This window comes from Lagopus muta, chromosome 2 (assembly GCF_023343835.1).
Source record: "Lagopus muta isolate bLagMut1 chromosome 2, bLagMut1 primary, whole genome shotgun sequence".
In the NCBI taxonomy this organism is placed as follows: Eukaryota; Metazoa; Chordata; class Aves; order Galliformes; family Phasianidae; genus Lagopus; species Lagopus muta.
Genome location: NC_064434.1, coordinates 17,315,074 through 17,333,343, shown reverse-complemented (window position 1 = coordinate 17,333,343; position 18,270 = coordinate 17,315,074). Strand labels below are relative to the sequence as shown.

The 18,270-nt window shown below is 40.9% G+C and overlaps 1 protein-coding gene across 2 annotated transcripts in view; it reads left to right on the top strand.

Annotated features, from left to right (window-relative positions):
* Window positions 1–60: 60 nt before the first annotated feature.
* The window catches only part of COLEC11 (collectin subfamily member 11), a 42,858-nt gene continuing 24,648 nt past the window's right edge, over window positions 61–18,270 (top strand). For both annotated transcript variants that reach the window (XM_048935944.1, XM_048935942.1), the window contains exon 1: window positions 61–8,730. The gene's annotated coding sequence lies outside the window, so the exon portion shown is untranslated. The remainder of the gene's footprint in view (window positions 8,731–18,270) is intronic.

The following is an 18,270-nucleotide window of genomic DNA, read 5'->3' as shown; positions in this document are numbered from 1 at the left end:
GGACTTCTCTACTTTCTGCATGAGTGGAATTGTGTACCAAAGTACTAAGTTGCCAGTGTTTTGCCATGGCCTTCTTAGGTTATTCTTGACACTGTCAAAGCACTGCTGTGCAGGAGAGAGTCTAGTCTGCACAGAGAATCAGTTTAGAAAAACATAATGAAAAATGTCAATTATTGCTTTTTTGGAGAGAATGTGAAGACTTACCTTAGAGTAGTTGTACAACTGAATTGTCCACATAAGACTGTCAGTTGGAGACTCATGTTCCTGATGTTAGTAGTGTTCTACAAAGCAGGTGTTGACCTTTGAAACATAAAGCAATGACATACCTGAAAAATGGGTCTAATATTTTGGGAAATGCTTGGGAAGGCAGAGACTGAATTCGAAGTAACCTCCATGCTTATTAAGTGACAGAACTATGATACTGGCTCTTATCTAAAAGCAATTCTTGAGGCTTCCTGTTCCCAAAAGAATAAAATGGGAAGACATTTTCATTACTGAGGGATTAACCATCTTTCTGGATGCACATTACAGTTGTGTAGTAGTTGATCTTGCTCTCAGAAGTCGTGAATTTTAGTTTCCATGTATTAGCAAGTATGTGTATTAGTACTGGAGTAACTTAGGTAGCCAGGCCATCTCTAATAACTTAAAGCAGGGATAGATGGGCCATGGTGAAGAAATGACTTCTGGAATGGTATCTCTTCGTGGCATTCTACCATAATTCCAGATATCCTTGGCCATATGGGGGGGAGAAGTGGGGGAGGACTAGCTGTATGATAGCAGCTGTGACATGCTCCAAAAGCCATGCATAGTTGACATCTGTACCTGTGTCTGGAAACACCTGCAGCACCATTATTTCCAGCTCATGGCAGAACGACTCTTTGGACTTGTGTGTAAATGTTCTAAGCAATTTATATTAATTTAGTGCTTAACCCTGCTGAACTGACTATTCTACTACTTAGGAGGAAGTGGATAATATAATAAAAGGCACCTCGTTACAGAGATGGCCTAATAGATGGAGAGATAAATAGGTAATGGACCATATACCAGAAGCTCGTAATAGCTTGCATGTATCCCTAGAGAGTAAATTGAAGCAAGTGCCACTTATTGGGAGTATTTGTACCTTTACATCCTTTTCTCGTTTACTGTAGTTTTGTTGGCTTCCTACCTTACAGCTCTTTTCAAGAATGAAGCTATTTGAGTTGTGCTGTAGTTTCTGTTTAGTAGCGTAGGGCAGATAGTAGTAGGTGGCTGTTTTTGATGCAGACAATACAAAGAGGATGAAGCACATATATATTCCCTGTTGTAATTAGTAGCTAGTTTAGAGCTACTTACTGAGAAGGCTTGATTTTGCACAAAAACAGGCTGTAATTTTAAGAAATTTACTTATTTTAAGGCCTTTTTCTCTCTCCTTCTGTCTCTGGAGTATATTCTTGAATTCTGTCTGTTTGGGTGGAGTAATTCCAGAAGATTGTATGGCAAAAGGTATGATAGAATTCAGATTTTCATCAATAAAATGGGCATTAGTCTGGTTGATGACATGGGGTTTGGGGAGGAAATCTATTCTCAAGTCAGATGTGTTACTAAACTTTCTTCTGCAGCAGTCAGAGGTGATATCCTGTGCAAATAGTTGCTAGCATGGGTTGGAAGAAGCAGTTAAGGGACTGTATGGAGACTTAGCAGATGTTGTCTGCGTTTAGGTAGACGTTGCTGAGCCTACTGAGGCTGTGTAACATCTGCAAGTAGAGGTAGTTCTCAGACTGCAATCTTCAGTAGGCAGTATTTCTTTTTTCCATGGTGAAATAGGTTTGCTCTCTTAGTAATGAAAATGTCAGTAGCAGTTCTAGTTTTGATGCTCTGGGGGGCTTGGTGTGGAAATCAAGTAAACTGAACACAAAGATTGCAAATGTTTGCAGGCATTGCCAGCAGGCTGTGGAATTTTTTTCTTGGCTGTCATAGTAAGCCCTTTGAACTACATGAAATGCAGAGGCCCATGATGGTCCTATAAGCAAATTGTTTGAAATGGTAACACATAAAACGATGTTTTTTATATAAACTAAGCTACAAGTAAAGATGAGTGTTTGTAGCATAAAAATACCAGGCTGAATGCTCAGCAAAAGACTTTTGTCCTAGTTTACCTTCATTCATGGACTCCCTTGTGCCTTAGTGTCAGTGATACAGTCAGACAACTCCCTTTCTCCCTTGACAAGTGCATCAAATGAATGCCTGCAATCTGGAAAGTCAGTAGATGCCATCTGGTCAAGTGCTAATGAGGCTGATGGAATACTGATGTCAAATGTTACCTTAACCTAAAGGAGCCTCCAAATGAGATGATGCTAGACTTTCCCTGTACCTTTCATGTGCTGTCACATTTGAACTCTGAAAGCATGATTCCTCAGGAGTTAATTATTGGTCCTTGTGAAAAAGTGATGAGGCATTCTGTATGAAGGCCTGTGCAGCAATTGTATGTAGACAGTGTCAATGTGGAGAGACAGATTGCATACTAATAAGTATAGAAAAACAGATTCTTGCCTAGAGTAGCCCAATCAAGCAAAATGAGAAACAAAGACGCTGTGCTGTTAGGTGTTCTTAACTCTTGAACCTGATAAGACTTTCCATTTGAATTTTGCTGATGTCCTCAAATATTTTTATCTGTAAGGAAAGTTTCTCCTGGTTGATGTCCATTGGAATAGGTATATAGATGTGTTACTGGTCTAGTGTGGACTGTGCTTGAAGTGCTTGACTTATTGATGTGTTACTTTAATGCATGATAACACATCTTATAAGTCCCTCTTGAGTGTAAGTAGGGGTATCTGGCAAGTGGGACACCTACAGCTCAGTCAGGTGCTCAGATCCCCATTCAGCCTGACCTTAGGTGTCTCCAGTTGTGGGGCATCCACCATTGCTCTGGGCAACCTGTGCCAGTGTATTGCAAACAGTACCGCCCACACAGTGCCTCACTGCCCTTGTAAAACAAACAAACAAACAAAAAAAACCCTTCTTCCTTATATCCAATCTAAATCTCCCTCCTTCAGTTTGAAAGCATTTCCCCTTGTCCTGCCTCAGCAGACCCTGATAAAGAGTCCATCCCCTTCTTTCTTACAGTCCTCCTTTAGGTACTGAAAGGCCACTCTCAGATCACCTCAAAGCCTTCTCTTCTCCAGACTGAACAACCCCAGCTCTCTCAGCCTTCAAACAGTGTTAAAAGAAATATGTTTTCAGTGTTAAAAGAAATATGAAAATGTTGCTCTTGTGTTATGCACTTCAAGAATCTTTTTCCTGTGCCTGTACATTTCCTAAAACTTCTAAGCAGGAAGCTTTAGTCTAATTTTGAGTTGCATCTGAAAGCCAGAGCAATACCAAAAAAAAACTCCCCTAGACTGTCTTTGATCTTCTGTGGTATGGGCTTTCTAGTTTCTATAGCTGTATCAAATGATAGGAAAAAAAAACTTGATAATGGAAAGTCGTACAGTCACAGAAAAAGAAGCATTATGGCTAGACTAGGGGAGTGTGAGTCTCTTTCCACTAGACAAGCTTGACTGCAGCATCGATCAGTGCAAATCATTGATCTTTTTGTAAGTGGTTTTGCTATGCTTCTTATTGCTGCCCTTGAGTGTGTGTGCAAAAAGTTATCCCCTACAGAAAATTGCATGTACTTGATCTTATTTGTTGTGATCAAGAGGAGAAAGTCTTTGGCTTTGTTTCTGAATGCAGGTGCAGATACTGCGTCTTCCAGCCATCAGTTTCTTCTATTCCTTCTTTCTTTTTTTCAGGAAAATCATTCTTAAGCTTACCACAGTGTTGCTGCTGTGGGGTGTTGTTAAATAGTTAATAGCTAATGGGCCACGTAATGTTACCAGCTTGGATTTCTGTGTTGATGTAGAATCATAGAATTGTTCGAGTTGAAAGTGACCTTTAAAGTCCATCTAGTCCAACCCCCCTGCAATGAACAGGGATACTACGGCTAAATCCAGTTGCTCAGAGCCATGTCCAGCCTGACTTTGAATGTCTCTGGGAATGGGACATCCACCACCTCTCAGAGAACCTGTTCCAGTGCTTCACTACACTTACTTTAAAAAACAAAAAACAAGCAAACAAAAAACAAGGAAAAAAAACCCCACAGCTCGGGAGATGTTTCATGTCTTGGATCATTTTTGTGCCCTTCCTCTGGATGCTATCTAGCGGATCCACATTTCTCCTGTACTGATGATTCCACGTCTGGACATAGTACTCCAGGTGAGGTCTCAACAGCACAGAGAGGCAGGATCACATTCTTCAACCTTCTGATCACACTTCTTTTGATGCAGCCCAGGAAACGATTGGCTTTCTGGTCTATGAGGTCGTATTGCTGGCTCATATCCAGCTTGCCACCCACCAGTACCCCCAGGTCCTTTTTGGGCTGTGCTCAATCCTTTTGTTTGCAGCTTTTACTGATGGTAGAGTTGTTATGACCCAGATGCAAGACCTTTCCACGTGGATTTGTTGAACTTCATGAGGTTCTGGGCCTGCTACTCAAGCCTGTTTAGGTCTGGATAGTATCCTATCTCTCAGGCATGTTGACCACACCGTATAGCTTGTATCATCTGCAGACTTACTGAGAATGTGCTTGATCTCAATATTGATGTAGCTGATGAAGATATTAAAGAACATCTGTCCAAGTACTGATCCCTGATGGATACCACTTGTTCCTTATCTCCATCTGGACACTGAGCTATTGACCATCACCCTGAGTGCAGTGTTGCAGCCAGTTCCTCATCCATCAAACAGTCCACTCATCAAATCCATGTATTTCCAATTTGGAGACAGGGATGCTGTGGGGGACCATGTTAAAGGCCTTACAGAAGTTTGGGTAGATGACATCAGTGGCTCTTCCCCTGTCCACTGATGCTGTTACGCCATTGTGGAAGGCCACTAGCTTGATCAGGGATAACTTGCCCTTGGAGCCATGCTTGTTGTCTTTGATCACCTTCAAGTTTTGTCTCTAAGCATAACTTCCAGGAGAATCTGTTCAGTCATCTTCCCAGACACCAAGCTGAGGCTGACAGGTAGTTCCCTGGGTCGTACTTTCTACCATTCTTAAAATTGGGTGCAGTATTGCATATTTTCTTGTCACCAGGGACTTTACCTGACTGCCATAACCTTTCAAATATCATCAAGAGTGGTTTGGCAACTACATCAGCCTGTTCCCTCAGGGCTGTAAGATGCATCTCACTGGGACCAGTAGATGTATGGATGTTCAGATCCCTCTGGTGATCATGAACTTGGTCTTTGCTTACATTTTTGGTTTGGATGTGATCTCTTCCTGGACAGACAAAAATAAAAGTAGAGCCAGGCATTGGAGAGATTCTTTCAAATTAAGAGACAGGGAATAACAAAATGCAGTCATATTGCAACTTCTAGAGTGAATGCTGCTTAGAAAGCTAGATCTTACACTGCTGTATTAAAAAAAAAAAAAAAACAAAAATGTCCTGCATTGCTGCTTTTGTGGTGAACTTTCCCACCTACATCTGATATGCTATCAGAAAAGACATTAAGGATGATGGTTCCTCTTTTTCCTGTTCATCAGACTAAAGTGGTTGTGTCTGCCCTTTCTGGCTCCATTAATGGAATGAGGTACATATGGATATCTTCATAGAGGCAGGATCACAGACTTTTTTCCCCCCATTTTTACATGTAATAAAATTATTTCTTATTTTCTTAGCTGAATGATTATTAGGTGAAGCCAAAGGAAAAGGGAAGCAACACTTTGCAGTAAGGAACAAAAAAAGGGAGTCCACACAGCACTCTGATGTGAAGATCTGTACCATGGAAAGTGGATCTACTGCATTTTCTTGCCTGTTTTTGGAGTTTGCCTTGGGAGGCTTACCAAGGGCTGGTTAGCAAGGCTGCTCATATTTTCAAGAAGTGGAACTGTATTTCTGACACAACTTGTGATGCACTTTAAATCCAGCAATTGAATTTGAATTTTTAACTTTTTATTAAAGAGTTTGGGTATTGGCAATTTTCATCCTTTAAAAATCTGCACTAGAATGTCACTTGTCTTGTTTGAGCAGGAGTTGAACAAGAGCACCTCTAGAGATCTGCTCCATTCTCAGCTGTTCTGTGATTCTTTGACACTCTTGGGTGTTTTACCAAACTGAGGAGAGAATTCTAGGCCTTTGTCTTTCCAAAACAATATTTTCAAGTGGATACCGTATTTTTCAATGAATATTATATTTAATCCTCTTACAGATAGGGATAATGCAATTTCTCTGTGGAGAGAGCAGAAGAATCTGCCTGAAGGCTCAGAGAATGTATAAATGCATTTTTCCCTGTTGTTTCAAGAAAAAAAAAAAGCTTTTGTTTTTTGTTTGTTTGAACTATTTCAATCCAAATATTCTCATATTTGGATTCTCATATTCTGTGTCAGCATGGTGTATAACCTGATTTTGGAAGCTGAGTGAACGTCTGTTGTGGACTGAGCAGAGATAGCTGATCTAGGTTGCATGCATTTCTTATATACACAAGCCTCAGGGTTGTCCCTCCACCAGCAAGGGTGGCTGCAGGCTGGCCTATTTATGTTTGCTCAGTTGCCAACAGCTACTGAGACTTAATGAGGCCTAATAGCCGTTGTTGGTTTGGCTAAGCTATGGAAAGGGACAGAGCTAGATGGAGAAGATGGAAGGTGAACACTTAAGCTGCTCTGGCATAGCCTGGGAAGCAGCACCCCAATCTGCCCATAGCAGTCCAGCTCAGGTGAGGTCCTAGAATGGCTGTGCAGCCTCCCGTCACATCTCTGTGGCTGTGGGATGCTATTGTCCAGCAGTAAGAGGAACACACCTCTTTTATTCTCCTAGTTAAAACAATACACTTATTTTCTCATTTTTTTTTTAACAAATACGCTTCCATTACATCTGCAGTGTTTGGCCTTCACTTTTGAACTCTGGGCATTTACATTTATTCTTCAGTTCTCTTTGCTTAGTGTTTAATTCTACCTTTTCTGAGGTAGAATTAGAAGGTTCTAAACCTTCCCTGAAATGGCACTTTCTCCCTTGAACTCTGTTTCTGGCCTCAGTTATTTGCCTGTTTATATAGGGAGAGTAGATATGTATGTAAATAGCTGTTGCTTTGCCATCGTAATATGATCTTCAAAGGCTTGGACTGCAGTCACTTGGCTGCATTCTTTACATCAAACGTTTCTCTCAGCAAGCTGCTGCCAACAGAGTGCTGCAAGGGCCCAGTCCTGGTTATTGCCTTCTGATCCTACTCAACTAACAGTGCTTGTACACATGAAACTGCTTTCAAGTTAGAGTTGTGCAATGCTTATGCAGTTATGTTCGTTCCATGATTTTCTCATTTTTATTGATGTCATCTGGAAGTGAGCATCAGCTCTTAACACCTTGTGACTGGTGTTGTTAAAATCCAGAAGCTGATAGTGATGAAGGAAAGTTAGCCAGGTTCCAGCCCCAACTGACAACAGAGTGGTGTAGGAAAGGCTCTGCCCTTACTATGGCAATTCCTGAATGGGCAGCAGTGCTACCTCTGCACTGCTGTGACAGCTGCAGCACTGCTGTCTTGTTTGTACCCTTGCTGCCTGTTAATCTACAGGCTTCATGGAGGTGGGGATTTGCTGGTTGAACAAATTTTCTTCTCCAGAAGAGCAAGGGATTGCTTTGCCAGTAGAACTCTTCCCTCATCAACAAAGTTGCTTTGCTGTGAGGTGGTGGAGCTTGAAATGGGAGCCCTGGTGGGAAGGAAGCTGCATACTCAGGGCTAGGAGAAGAGTGCTGGGAGGGGTCTTCTATGGGAGAGGGGGAGAAGTATATCAACTGGGGTTGCAAAGTGCACCACAACCACCTGTAGCAAAATCTACAATGGAGAGGACCTGTAACTCCTTGAGAACAAATCAGAAGGCCAACAAACACACACACATAATGCTATCACAGCTTTCTCCGGTTCCACATTTCAAAATCTTTCTGATGTTATGATTTCTATTTTGGGGAATGTATGAGATGGTTCAGCTGATTAAGAGGAAAAAGTAGTACAAATGTTTAGAAGCTATAATGAAGGATTTCTGGGTTTTTTTCCTCCTTTTTGCACTAATACCAAGTGATATCAAAAGGTATTCTTAAAAAAAACAATGTGGGTAACAATGTTAATGTTGTGGAGTGTTGAGTGGGCTCTGGAAGTTTCATGTTTTTTACTCAACAAGTCAAGGATGCTACATCCAACTGCAAAAATAGGGAGAGTGTCAGTAAGGAAAATATGTTAATTATCTACATAACATGATCATATTCAGTGCTGCACACTGTGTGTTTTTACTATCAGTTGTTAGGAATTAAGCAAAGGAGGGAAAGTACTGTAAAAGCGCAGTGTGCATGCATAACTTAGAGCTGAATAGATCTAAATGGTTAAAAAGGGGTTCTCTGCTAGAGAGGAGGAGGGGAGAGTAAGAGTGCATTCCCAAAAAAGTACATTCCCAAAATAAAAAGCTTACATCATGGACCTCTTCAGCTTTCCCACACTTCTTTCCTAATTATTGTCCTGCAGGACAGCTGATCTATTTCAAACAGGAAGCTGTTTACAGATAACACTTGCAACTGTGTTGTCTGATTTGTTGAACTGTCGAAAAGCAAAAGACAACCTCTTTCAAATTAAAAACTGTCAGACTTCTGTAAACAGCAGCAATGAGGTTCATCTGTGCAGTGTCCCTGCAGGCACAGAGTGTTCTGCAGTTTTCTCAGCAACCGTAAGGTAAGTGACTTTTATACTTTCATTCTTTAGAAGAACATAAAGGAAAAAAAGGATGTTTGTTGGCTGGCTGTCTTGTAAGCAGCAAAACATGACTGGCAATGGCCACACAACAGGGGAAGGTAAGGGAAATATCTGCTAGAACAGAGCAAGCTGTTAATGTTGGACCTTTCTGTTCAGAAGCACCCATGTGGGTTAGAGCACAGAATTCCTAATCAGTGTTTCTATTGAAAATGTAAAAATGCCATTGCAAGAGTTAATTCCTTTCTTTGAGTAACAAAGGACAAAGCGGTATATTTTAATTTTTCATGTGACTGAAACTTATTGCAGTTTATTAAGGGGCTGTTATCATTTTCTATAACAGATAATCGATATCTCAGTTTAACTGTTGGAAATACTCAGTGCTTTTCTCCTTCCTTGTAGCTGTACTTCCCAGCAGCTGGTTATTTTCCACTTTAAAAAGTAAATTTTTAATACATCTGCGAGGCAGGGAATGAAGACTGACATTGCTGAAATGAAGCAGATGACAGTGGATTCAGTAAGGACTACACCACTGTAATCAAGAGTTAATACAGTTAAAACCAGATCAAGTTGGTGGCAGTAATGTAAAAGAATCCTAAATGAAAATTAGAATGTGCAAAGGTATAAAATTTTGGTCTAAATAAGCTTGACCGTGAGAGTAAGCAGTAGTTTAGTAAACAGAGGGCCATATTCATGCTTTTGAGTCATGTGCAAATTGGCATAAGGAGACAGAATATGTAACTGAAAGTCATAGTTAAAATGGCATTTTAAATATGGCGTAGCCCTGCAGCCAGCAGGGAATTGCACAGTGTAGTTTGCAGATTGTACGTCATTTTGAGAGCTGTTTTTCTGATTACTTTTGAGTGATTTTACACTATTTCAAAAGCTCCATTTAGTCAGCTTAAGGGCTGCCCAAAACTTGAGCTAGAATCATTTTGAAGTGGAAAGGCTTTTGATGAAGCAGTTTTTTGAAGAGGAGTGTCAATTTTTCAGAGTAGTTTAGTCCTTTTGTCAAAGTATTTTGGCTGAAAACCAGAAGAGTTTAGCCAAAAATATACTCACAGTGTCTCCTGGGAGCTGTAGTGCTTTGCATTGCTTTTCACTACTGGCTGGCCTTTACGGTTGAACCACACTTCCCTTAGGCCCCGTGCACAAGGACTTGCTGCTGTGATGTGCCTTGGTGCAAGGAGCACTGTGCTGTATTTTGTCAGATGCACTGTTGTGGAAGGGACACAGGCTGGGCTCATAGGGAATTAAAAGCAGGAGAAGCAGCCCCATATACTAGTAGGTAATGGCTAGCTTAAAATTTGAATGCTTGGTTGTAGCTGTGTGTGAGCTTCATAGCACCCTATTTGCTGTGGACCTTGCAAGTGTGACCCTTTAAGAGGGTTAGATGTGTCAGTAAAAGGCTTAAAAATCTTCTGTTGTTTTTAGCCATGCAAAAACCCATACAAGGGAGAGAACATTTATAAGTATTTCCAAGACTTTGCCAATTTTTGCACTAAAAATATTGCACTTTACGTACTTGGAGCTGAACACTGCAATTACAAGGTATGACTGGATTTTGTAAGGTAGGTAAACTGTTTAAAAAAAAAAAATAAGGAAAACAATGGGAACCTTATGCGTTAGAAATTATTGGTTTTGTCTCTTCCATCTAGATGCCATTTCTAGCAATTCGTGGTCTTGGTGATTTGCCTTTAGGAGCATTATATGTCTGTGGGCCTGCGGCTGCTTGAGTTCTTCATTGCTGGCCCAGTCTCTTGTTTGGAGAAGGTTAGAGAGGATTTGCTTCATTAGTAGCATTGCCAGTGTTGACTTGATCAGGTCTCATCTGGGAATTTTGGGGTGTAGAAGGGGAAAAACAAATGAAGAGTAGAAAGAACATCTACTTCAACTCTGCCTGTTTTTGGGTGGGGACCATTAGGAATGAAGTTGTGTCCATGGTTGTGTTTAGCTTCCAGGTGCCCATCTTTCTTTGCCTGCTTTTAAGGATGGACGTGAGCAAGTGTCAGGTTGCTTCAGGAGAGCTTTAAGTTGGATCTTAGAAAGAGTTTTTTTCCATAAAAAGTGTGATCAAGCACTGCAAGGGGCTGTCCAGGGCAGTGGTGGAGTCCCCATCCTTGGAGACATGTGAGTTGTGTAGATGCGGCACTAAGGGATGTAGCTGAGCGACAGGACTTGGGTAGGTTGGACTGATGGTTGAACTTGGTGATTTTGAAGGCTTTTCCAAGGAAGATGATTCTACAATTCTGTGACTCGGTGTTGTTAGTATGATACGGTAATTGTGGAATGAGCACAGATAATAAGAAATCATCCAGATAGCTCTCTCAGATTTTCAGGTTGATTTTTTTCAGTGATTTTTCAGGCTTAGTTGTGGATTCCTTCAAATTCTCCTGTGATGGGACTGGGGTATTTAGCAGATGCTGAAACTTGCTCATAAAAGTTGTGCATATAAGTGTCCTTGGCAGACCCCTTAGAGGTCTAAGAGACCTCAATTCACAAGTTGATTTCATCTCCATCTGATGTGAATGCTGGGAACATTTTGGTAGCATCCAAATGGCAAAGGCTGATCAACAAAGCATGTCTGAAGTAGTACTTGTCTCTCTACATGATGCTTTCTTTTACAAGACAAGAGTTCATAAATCATTCATTTCTAAGGACATTTTAATATATGTAAGACTTTGTCATCAGAGAAGGATTTCTATGATATCACCTCTTGCTTGGGATTCAAAACAAGGGTCTTCATTATATATACGTAAAATAAATATGTTAAATAATGTATGTATGAAATAACTGGCAATATTGGATGGCATGGTAGTTAGGACTAGTCAAAATAAATCGTGGGACAAGAATGTAATAAAGGCCTAGCATAGGAAGCAAAAAAAAGTCTGATTGCATAGAAGAAGAATGTCTCTCACTGAGGTCTGTCATCAGAAGGATATTAACAAGAAAGTGGATTCCCTGATAGCTGACTGGTTAGTGGAATTTTGAGCAAAAATGTTATGGAAACATACTGGGAGCAAGAGAGATGTTGAACAAGAGAAGAGCTGTGCATCTGTGCTCTCAGCAGTATCCACAGATGCATTTGCAACATTTCTGTGGAGCTGTGCAATGAACTCAGTTCAAAACCAATTGAGAGAAAGTGAGATGGCACATTTAAAATTATTGCTGTTTTTGTTATCAAGGGCAATTTTCAAAAGGACGAGGCAGATATCTTCACAGAGTATTCCTAGATATCTTTTTTTATTGATATATAGTGGAGAGGAACCTGATTTAAGTAAGTCTTTGTGACGTTCTTAGGTAGAATGTGCTGATTTTCACCAGCTTCCAAATATCTTTGAGTCATGAGTATGTGTCTCCAGAATTATTCAGATTGGACTATTTACATTTAAAATGTGAGAGACAAATGTGGAGATAACCATATTATCTTCACAAGCTTTGGAAAGATAAGTAAATGAGTTATGTTCCTGAAGTGCTCTAAATAAAATTGATTTTCATGTGTGATTTCAAGCAGACAGTGTCCACCGCTACTTCTGCAGTGCAATGAGTGCAATGGGATCTTAGACAACACTCAACAGTGTACTATAAATGTTAGGGAGGTTTTACTGTTCATTTGAAAACCTTTCACCTGAAAAGAGAACAGTCGGGCATTCCATTCTTTGCAAATCCCGAGTACAGTTTCTGGATGTCATCTGTCAAGCTTGTGCAAGGATCATCATGATGCAGTGAGTATGAATGTTACTATCTCAGCTCTAAAGGCACATGTCCATGCTGGTCTGTCAAGTGAATCTGTTGGCACTTGATTCTAGGGTCAGGAGCTTTCTTATCGAGTCTGGTAATAATTTTCTTTACTCTGTCTTCTAAGCAACCCTCTTTAAACGCGTTTGTCCATCTAGCCTGAGTTTACTTGCATCAAGTTGTTCCTTGATTTTAGGGATGATGATGCTAAATGTCACCATTGCAGCACTGGATACATGGATATAATATGTTCAGAGTTGATCCTTTGGCAGCACTGAATAATTTTGTGGCAAGTCTTTTTTTGTTGTTCTTGTTTTTCATCCTTCTGTTGCTTGTGTCAGCTGGCAGATGTTGGGATTTCAGCCAGGACAAGGTTAGCACTGCCTTTAATACCTCCTCTGAAGTCTTTTCTTTTGCTAGTAGCTGCATAATCAGAGCTCTGGCATTAGCTTCTGTTGTTGTAAATGTTCTATAAATGCTGAACACATACACAAAAGAGGTATCTGCAGATCCAAGTGATCATAGCTGATGTGCACTTTTCTAGTGTGTGTACGAATGGCCTCTGGTCATGTTCTGGCTGTGTGAGATGCATCTATGGCTATTGTTAGAGAATTTGCTGAGCTCAAAAGCAGGTAGAAATGCCAGTAGTTATCACTTACTTAAAATGAGTTGTTATATTCCTCCCTAGAAACATACTTATTAATAGAGAGGAATCTCTCAGGGTGGTTGGTTAGATGAAAGGAATTTAATAAAAAATTCCCAAAGGGAGTTGTCATTCTAAGGAATCTCTTGGCAGAAGAAGCATCCTGGCATGTGGGTAAGGGAAGTAACACCTTCAGTTTAAATGGCTTTGTCTGCAACTCTTTTATACGCATTCTATCTATATCTTTCTGAATTCACATTTCTTTTTCAGAATGAGACCAAATTGTCAAAACACCTCTGGCCTGAATGCAATCACTTGTATTTTCATTCTTTAAATCTTTGTGTGTGACAGAGGACTTGAAGTGCAATTGCTGTGGTATAATTGCTGCACTGGGAATTGTTTACCACTGAATATCTTCTTTCAGCTGGCTTCCATTTGACATGTCTTCTAACAGGATCATGTCTGTTGGCAAAGATGTAGACTGATTGGCCAAAGTCTACTGTAGCATCCTAGTGTAAGAATACTTCTGAGGACTTCATTAATGTGTAGTCATCTGCAGGGACAGCATTATTTAGCATATGCTTTTACGAGGACACATCAGATTTGCACATTTTTTTCCCCATATTTTTTGCTTCTACAATTATTTCTATATACAAATCACTTATTTTTCTTAATCTGGGGAGCTGTCTTTGTAGGGTTTCCTTTCCTTTGTTTTCTTTCCTGCATCTGCACATAGAAAAGTGTTTCAGAAGTCTTAAGAGTGAAAATCTATTCAACAACACTATTGTTATTAAGTTTATCCTTTTCTGCTTACTTATCCAGTGAAGACATTTGGCTGTATTCCCTGTGAGGCTTGCTTTTTCCCCATGATGCTTTTTTTTGTAGAGACTTGGCCATTTTACTGAAGGTGTTTTTAGTCCTTGTATCACCAGTATAATTTATTTCCCACCTTTGCCAGGCATCTGGGATTATGAAATCCCAGCTGATAATGAAAGTATCAGCATAGGTTCACATGTCAAATGTTATTTGATTCCTGCAGGTTCTCAGTTTGAGAATAAAAACAATATTTTGTTGAAATTGCATTGATGCTGCTGCCCCAGTTCAAATGCAAGATTTTGTACTATGGTGATTTGTTACATTGAGGATATCATTCCAAGAAGCATGTCCTTGTCATTTGAGGATAATATTCTTGGATCATTTCCATGACTCTGGCTTGAATGCTACTGCAAAATGTCTCATCTTGCTGTATCTCAAATGCTCCATATCTTTTGCTGGATATTATTTTCCACTGCAGCCTGGTATTTTGCCATATCTTAAATCCCAATCTTTAATTATGCACTCACTCTTTTTTTTTTCCTCACATTTTTGTGAATTTAGTTATTTCTTTCACTTATGTGTCTTTTTGTTTTCTGTATGCCTCTGGCATGTGAGGGGACAGTTTTATAACACACTGAAGGCTATCTTGGCTCCTGCAGAGGGCTGGCAGCATTTTTTTGCAGGAATGGATGGCCATTTTTTCCTCTCCAGGAGCCAAGCAACTAAATCAACTGAAAAATAACACTGCAAAAAGACGAATGGTTTTCTGCTGGCTTAGCTACCCATGCTAGCTGAGTATGGGATCAGATTGCGATTGGTGACAGCATGAAGAAGGAGAGGGTGATGTGTACCTGCAGCAGGGGAGTCAGGCTGCTGTTAGCCCTCATATAGATAGACTTAGCCAGTAGTGATGTGGGGGCTTCCCTCACCCAGCTTCACGTACCTACAATGCTGGGAGATGAATGCATGCCTCTAGAGAGCCAATTATCCAATCTGTTTTAGGGTGAAATTAATTGTCACAGAAAGGTGCTTTTCCCCGACTTGATTATACAGGGAGCTCAGGATGATTTTTCTCAGACTCAGAAACTCAGCCAGAATGACTGAATCCCACCAAAGGGCCTGCCTGTAACTTCTGCTAGGTTGAGGTCTGGTAGCAAAATGATCCTGATAAATAGGCATCCCTTAATGCCAGCTGAGTTCTATCTCCTCGCTCACTTTTCTGAGGTGCTGTTCATGCTGCGTTCAGAAAGATTGAGCAGCAGTCAAGTAGCTTTCTTTTGTTCCTAGAACCTCATCTAAATTCAGCTGATGCAATATCAAATACATGAGAAAATGGAGGCAAAAGCTATTTTCCCCTGCTGTGTTCTTTCTTCTCAGTGAGGAGTGAGGGGTAGGATGCTGGAGCAACTGAAAGGAAGCCTTTCTCATGTTCATGTGTGCTCTAGGGTGGTGCCTTCTGTTTTATCCTGAGTTAACAGAAGTCAATTTTGATAAGTAAGAGAAAGCACTCATTTTTCTTTTTCTTGTTCTCCCCTGTAAAATATTGCTAGGCTTGATTTGGCTTCTTCACCATGCTTCTTCCCTTGCTTCTCATCTTTTAATCTGTTGTGCCTGAGTTTATGCTACTTTCATATATAGCATCCATCTCCTGGGGGCAGTTCCTCTCCTGAGGAACTGTGGGCTCCCATCTTTTTCACTTAACACTGTTCCAGAACTGGTATTTCTCATTTTTGGATCAATACGTGAGTGGTATTTCTGTTGTGGAGAAAGCACTCACTAGTGTGGATGTGTTGGGATGATGGAGGTGTTTATCTGCCTGATCTCTGCACCTCAGAGTTTATCTGGGGAACTGGGACCATGCTCCCCAGATTAAGTTTGCCTTGCGCATCTCTTCAGTGCCCTCAAGAAGACAACTGTCAGGCCCTCCTGGAAAACTTTTAGGTGTCTGGAGGCCAAGAATATGTTGGAAAGCATAAGTTGATTGAATAGGCACTAAATGCTCAGATACTGCACAAATATGCCAACTTGTTCAGCCAGTCCTAAGCTTATGTGGATGCGGAGAGTTAAAAAGTAGTGCACTAAAGCTTCAGAAATAAGATGAAAAATGCATATGTCAACAATATGTATTCATTTATGTACAGAAATGTTTCCCACAACGTTCTCCAGATATTCACTGATTCTTGGTGACTCTGGTGTTTTACAGAAATGTGTGGGGCATAGCATTAAGACCGAGTTGAGACAGTTTAGATATGAGTTTTAAAAGTACTGACAACTGTATTTCAGATAATTGCAGAATCAAAGGTGTTGAAAGGGACCTCTGAAGATCATTGGGTCCAGCCCCATTCTAAAGAAGATTTGCTATAGCAGGTTGCACAGGAAAATGTCCAGATGTGTCTTGAATATCTCCAGGGGAGGAGACTCCACCACCTGAGTAGTCTGTTCCAGTGCTCTGTAACCGTCAAATAAGTTTTTCCTCATGTGAACTTGATATTTTGGGTTTGGGGGCTGTTAGATCAAATTTTCAGTGTTTCTGACGTTTTTTAAATATGGCACCAAAAATCACAAACTCTTTCTGCAAATTACAGCTGCAAACAAGGCTATGGCAGAGCGATTGTCATTTAACAGAGGCTTTTATTTCTCTTTTTTTTTTTTTTTTTATTTTGACAAATACAAAGCTAAGATTCTCCCTGAATCTTGCTCTGCCATCTAAAAACACCACATGGAGACATTGTGAGACATCTGGAACTCAGTGCAAGCAATCATGAGGGTCCCATCTCCCTCTGGCTGTACATTATGATGGAGTACTTGCCTCTTTCTATACTCAGTCTTTCTCACACCGTTGCTGAAGCCCCGATTTTATATGTTCAGCACAGATGACGGTACGTTAATTCTGACTTAAACTCACTTCTGCAGAACTGCATCAGGAAGAAATTTGTCTCACAATTTTTAAAAACATTATTCTCGATGAAAAGCGAAGCAACTTTTCCTACCTGCGACAAGGGCACCTACATGGTACAGCCAGAGCTAATAGTCCCTCATACCTCACAAACATGGGCTGAGGAAATTGCTCTATTGAGCCAGAATTAAATGCACTTTGGGGAGTAACCAATGACTTCCCATCAGCTAGGCTTTTAGTTAATGTTAGCTTCTCATCAACTCAGACTTGCTCTTTTGTCCTCTGTGGCAAACCTCACTGTTCTTCAGCATCATCAGGACCTGAAATGCATTATGTTGCTGCTTTATGCCTCTCCACGAGCCATAGATTTCACAGAGACTTTGTAACCACAGCAGTTACAATCCCTGTTTTTAGAATTCCAACAGCATTAACATTTGGGTATTCTTTTTTTCTCTTTCAAGCTTGTTGCTTTAACCTTTAAATCAACATTTCTGCAACATTGCAGTGCTTTAAAATGAAATGCTAAAATGATCACCTAATGTTTCAACAGCCTTATCATTGATTCTGATTTTATATTTTGCCTAAGTTGAGAACTCTTGATTACCCAAGGTAATGCATGGGAGAGCTAGGAGGACAAATGAGAGAACTCTTAGAGAAGGTAAAAATAGAGCAACACAAGGCGTAGGTTAGGATTATCAGCAGTGCTGTAATGGGGAAAGGGAAGGTCAGTGGCACGGGTTTCATCTCCAATATGAAATACTTCCCTTCCAGGGAATTATCCATAGCCTCTGGGCACTGCTTATCCCAGAAACTTATCCCTAGGCTGTGCTGGCTCCTGGTACCATCCTTCTAACTGTATTCTGGCTTTTATCTCTTCAAAGTGTTTGAAACAGTGTGAGGTCTGTGTTGCAGCCTGGCATTTCAATGACATCACTGTGGGTACAAATTGCATCCACTGGGATGTGGCTTGGAGCCTGTTTGGGCATTTGAGGATACACAAGCTGCCAGATAACACTTTCCAGGACTGGGATGCAGGTAATGAGGACTTGAGGAGTCAGGGAAGTGAAAACTGTGTGAAGGTACTGATGTGTCTGTAGTGCTGACTCAAACCTGCTTGGAGAAATCATCCCCCAAATGTGCTGTACTGCTTCCAGCTGTGGGATGCCTCTGCAGATCTGTCACCCATCTTGTTGCTTTTAGGTCCAAAAGAACCACTAAGCCTTCGGCCCTTGTAGAGCAGCTGCTAGCACTTGCAGGGGCCCTGTATTTGAACTATTAGCTGGCTGGAAGTGAGCTCCATGCTTTCCACCCGCAGCAGGGTAGTTCAAGAGTGCCTGGTGCCAGCTGGCCTGGCTGTCCCAAGCTGTTCCCAGCCAGCCTGGGGCGTGTTCTGCCCCTGGACTTCCCAGTGACTTCACTGGGGGTTGTC